Source organism: Schistocerca serialis, chromosome 9, assembly GCF_023864345.2.
Source record: "Schistocerca serialis cubense isolate TAMUIC-IGC-003099 chromosome 9, iqSchSeri2.2, whole genome shotgun sequence".
NCBI classification, from domain to species: Eukaryota; Metazoa; Arthropoda; class Insecta; order Orthoptera; family Acrididae; genus Schistocerca; species Schistocerca serialis.
In genome coordinates this window covers 249,547,892-249,553,405 of record NC_064646.1, presented here as the reverse complement: position 1 = coordinate 249,553,405, position 5,514 = coordinate 249,547,892, and positions in this window count along the sequence as shown.

The following is a 5,514-nucleotide window of genomic DNA, read 5'->3' as shown; positions in this document are numbered from 1 at the left end:
TTTGCTATTGTTGATGTTCATCTTATATCCTCCTTTCAAGACACTGTCCATTCCGTTCAACTGCTCTTCCAAGTCCTTTGCTGTCTCTGACAGAATTACAATGTCATTGGCGAACATCAAAGTTTTTATTTCTTCTCCATGGATTTTAATACCAACTCCGAATTTTTCTTTTGTTTCCTCTACTGCTTGCTCAATATACAGATTGAATAATATCGGGGACAGGCTACAACCCTGTCTCACTCCCTTTCCAACCACTGCTTCCCTTTCATGCTCCTCGACTCTTATAACCGCCATCTGGTTTCTGTACAAATTGTAAATAGACTTTCGCTCCCTGTGTTTTACCTCTGCCACCTTTAGAATTTGAAAGAGGGTATTCCAGTCACAATTGTCAAAAACTTTCTCTAAGTCTACAAATGCTAGAAACGTAGGTTTGACTTTCCTTAATCTGTTTTCTAAGATAAGTCGTAGGGTCAGTATTGCCTCACGTGTTCCAACATTTCGACGGAATCCAAACTGATCTTCCCCGAGGTCGGCTTCTACCAGTTTTTCCATTCGTTTGTAATGAATTCGCGTTAGTATTTTGCAACCATGACTTACTAAACTGATAGTTCGGTAATTTTCACATCTGTCAACACCTGCTTTCTTTGGGATTGGAATTATTATATTCTTCTTGAAGTCTGAGGGTATTTCGCCTGTCTCATACATCTTGCTCACCAAATGGTAGAGTTTTGTCAGGACTGGCTCTCCCAAGGCCGTCAGTAGTTCCAATGGGATGTTGTCCACTCCTGGAGCCTTGTTTCGACTCAGGTCTTTCACTGCTCTGTCAAACTCTTCACGCATTATCATACCTCCCATTTCATCTTCATCTACATCCTCTTCCATTTCCATAATATTGTCCTCAAGTACATCGCCCTTGTATAGACCCTCTATATACTCCTTCCACCTTTCTGCTTTCCCTTCTTTGCTTAGAACTGGGTTTCCATCTGAGCTCTTGATATTCATACAAGTGGCTGTCTTTTCTCCAAAGGTCTCTTTAATTTTCCTGTAGGCAGTATCTATCTTACCCCTAGTGAGATAAGCCTCTACATCCTTACATTTGTCCTCTAGCCATCCCTGCTTAGCCATTTTGCACTTTCTGTCGATCTCACGTTTGAGACGTTTGTATTCCTTTTTGCCTGCTTCATTTACTGCGTTTTTATATTTTCTCCTTTCATCAATTAAATTCAATATTTCTTCAGTTACCCAAGGATTTCTACTAGCCCTCGTCTGTTTACCTACTTGGTCCTCTGCTGCCTTCACTACTTCATCCCTCAGAGCTACCCATTCGTCTTCTACTGTATTTCTTTCCCTCATTCCTGTCAATTGTTCCCTTATGCTCTCCCTGAAACTCTGTACAACCTCTGGTTTAGTCAGTTTGTCCAGGTCCTATCTCCTTAAATTCCTACCTTTTTTGCAGTTTCTCCAGTTTTAATCTGCAGTTCATAACCAATAGATTGTGGTCAGAGTCGACATCTGCCCCTGGAAATGTCTTACAATTTAAAACCTGGTTCCTAAATCTCTGTCTTACCATTATATAATCTATCTGATACCTTCTAGTATCTCCAGGATTCTTCCATGTATACAACCTTCTTTTATGATCCTTATCCCATTGTAATTTTTCTGTTTTTCAGTATCCCATTGTCGTTTTACTGAAAAATACAAAAATTCTGCAATTCCATTGACAGTTTAATAATATCTCGTATAACAGTCATAACAGGATTCAACAAACGATCAAAATGCGTCCATATCTCCACGACACGACCATTCCATGGAATACACATAGGATTATGATCATCCTCTACCCTTATCCACTCGTCAGAAATTTATTTCTAATGGAATAGACCAGTCCGATGTTGGACTTTCATAACATTTCTTGGAATTCTTCGATATCTAAATATCTAATACATTCCTTACATCAGTTTTCATTTTCTACAAATCCTGTACCCTTTTACTTAAATACTAAGGGTGAGCTTGCACCTAAAATAAGTGGGACCATGAGGTACAACTATCTGCAAACAAGTCAATGTGATTTTCCTCACTGGCGATCTACTCAACAGAAATTGTTGTGACTTGATCTACTTCACCTCACAGAGGGTAGGAAGACTTAGCTGCACTGGCCAGTCCATCACCCAATGGTGCCAATTCACTCATAGTGCCTCCAGCGTATGTTTTACTCACTGATCCTTCCTGAGGCGCCTGATCCCCAGTACATCTCACACAACCATGATGGACAACAATCAGTTCGGAACAGAAAACACTAGAATAGTACACAGCAGGAAAAAATTAAATTTACAAAAATTAAGTTTACAAAAATAAATTTAGCTTTTTGTATCTCTTGTGGTATGACAGCTGACATACCCTCTCAACTACATTCTGCTACCATTGAAATACTGTAACAAGTGAGGACTTCTGAATGATAAGGTGCCAATCCACAAAACACGATATTGAAACCAGAAAAGACAATTTTTAGTTTTAAAATGTTACGCCAAAGTAGTTATGTAAAGTATGAGAAACTCTAGTGATCGTAAGCTAATAAACAGCACAGTTTTAAAATTATAAATTGCGCAATGTAGCAAGAGATATCAAACTGCTGAGTTCGCCCCACTCTGGTTGTTCAGTTTCACCGTAGGTTAATAAAAGCACAATCCGAACTAATATAGAGAAAAATAATTTAATTAAAGAGTGCTCAATAATAATAAATGAAACGAGATGAATTATCGAAACAGGCAATAAGACACAATAAAAGAGATACTGAAACAAACTGGTAATGATAAAAGATGCGCAAATAAAGTTTAGAGAACAACTGTCAGCTCGCTGCAACGATAATTAGTAGGATTAACACTGGTTACTAAAGACAACAATTAATACTAATAAATCACAGACTGGTCGTAAACCTGACAGACAAGAATGTCTATAATTGAGACACAGAGAACCCTTTAACGGTGTACATAGCTAAATTTTTAATTGACATTAATGTAGATTATTCCGTTATAGGGTGTGTAAATAACATTTGTACGGTAACTCTCACATGGTTTCAACAAGGACAGGAAAACTTAATTAGGTTCAAATGGTTCAAATGGCTCTAAACACTATGGGACTTTACATCTGAGGTCAACAGTCCCCTACACTTAGAACTACTTAAACCTAACGACATCACACACATCCATGGCCGAGGCAGGATTCGAACCTGCGACCATAGCAGGAGCGCGGCTCCAGTCTGAAGCGCCTAGAACCGCTCGGCCACAGCGGCTGGCACTTAATTTGGATTTATACTGAGCACGCAATATGTTATAGATGCAACTCACAATATTCACAAATTTCAAAAAGGCTCAGAGTCGATACGCACAAATAAAGTAACATAAAATAATTTACCAACAAATTTAGGGTAACGTAAACTCCTTTTAAATGACACTAGGCTTAACCCTGGCTTAAGGTACACAGTATGATGATCTTGAGGAGTCAGCGGTTAGCTCCAAATGTTTCTACATTCTACACACAACTGTGTTCGCCGAGAAAGCCCAACAGGCGCCAGTACCTACGATACATTAATTTCATTTTGCCCGTGGATTCTATAGACATAAATAGCAGGTTAAATTCCACGACTGTCATCCAGCAAGTCCGAGCGTCGGGAGATGGGCATACAAGTCGATAGTAGAGCGTACCCACTCTCTCGAAATAATACAGTTCCATCAATTGCACATAGCAACCATATCCCGTATGACTCCCAGCACTCGTCTTCGGATGACCAGCGTCCAGTTATTGGCAGTGAAACGACTGAGACCGAGGCTGATGTAGGCCACCATTAACTTTGTTCGACAGAGAAAGAGTCCTCCCCTAGCAGGAGGTGAAACAGGAGGTTGCTCAGATATAGTCAAAGTCCTACACAATCATGACAAGTGACATCGGGTAACTTCGCTCCATACAGACCCTAGCATGGCAGTCAGTCAGGTGGCTCTAAAGCGTGCATAACGGCAGAATTCGATTCCCTGATTACAATAAAGTGAAGTCTGTCACAAATCTGTCCTAAATTTCCTTCTCACTACCGAGGAATGGCAGATACTAGGAGAGATGACTACATCGCCATAATCAGCGGCTGCGGAGTTCAACACGATAGCCTGCTCGGGTCAGGACACTAGTATTACTGATACTTCGGTAAGCTGAGCGGGGCATACCTAAACAACAGGCCAAGATCGTCCTACTGCACTATTTTGTTCGAATGATCGTTGCTGTTGTATCCTTGTGGGTTGACCATTCCTCTTGGGACTCCGTGTATGAGGGGTATGAACAGCACCAGATGTGTAGTGAGCACTGTGAAGGATACAGAGATTCGAGGACTGGTGTGAGACAACTGGGCCCCCTTGTCGGTCTCCGTTTGGCCAGCTGGTGGAGTCGTGATTCATCCAGAAACGTGGGGCATTATGATGTGACAGCGGTCCAGTATTGTACTACATGGGACCATGAAGGCAGGCACACTCTTTGTCAAGTTTCTGCCCCACCTTTTCTGACCACCACAAGGGAGGATCGCTATATTATTGCACCAAGGATCTGTGCGTGGCGTCCGAGTATTAGTAACGGACACTCTGAAGCCTCATTTGTCATCCTGCACCTATAGTCTGAGCCTAGCAGCAATCGGACTAGGGAATTATCGTCCCATGTGTATGCTCTAGGAAGCTCTACAACACAAAAGGCTGAGTTTTTCGTGGAGCCATGACTGCGAAACATTGTGTTCAGGGACGACTTGCTGTTCTGCCCTACCCCCGATGACCATAACTGACAAGTATGGTGGCGACGTGGGGGGATGTGCCTGGGGAGACAGCGGTGTCACTCCTTACATCCTGGTGTTGGGAGGCATCGTGTACAAGTTCAGATGACGGTTGAAAGCGACTGAGGGAACTCCGATTGCACAAAGGTACCTCACGGGTGTACTGAGTCCTCATATCCTGTGATCATTTGGAAATGTCGTGGTAGCATCTTTGAAGAGGACATTGCTCGTCCTCACATGGCACACGTCTATAAGAACTGTCTGCGTGATGGTGAAGTACTCCTGTGACTAGAAGGGTTTTCATACATATCCCCAATAAAATATTTGTGTGACAAGTTCTGACGTGTACTTTTTCCCAGCGCCAGTACCCATGGTACCAAGGATCACTTACGAGGACCACTTACAACAGTTGTTGGCCAACTTGCCTCTGGATGGGATTTCTTGATGACAGGGTTAACCTTTTTATCAGGCTGCATGCATATTTGTTTATGGTCATTATATTCATAGCTTTTTATATGTGGTTAATCGAACATATGTCCATAAAACTGTGTCGCGTCTCCAAAATACATTATATACGGGATGTTCGGAAATTCCCGTTACAATCTCCTAGGACTTGTAAACGGGGGTGGGTAGGCAGTATTTTGAACTAACTCATGTCTGGAAAGGTACCGTTTCCATATTACATCCATATGAAAACCTGTTGGCAACGCGAC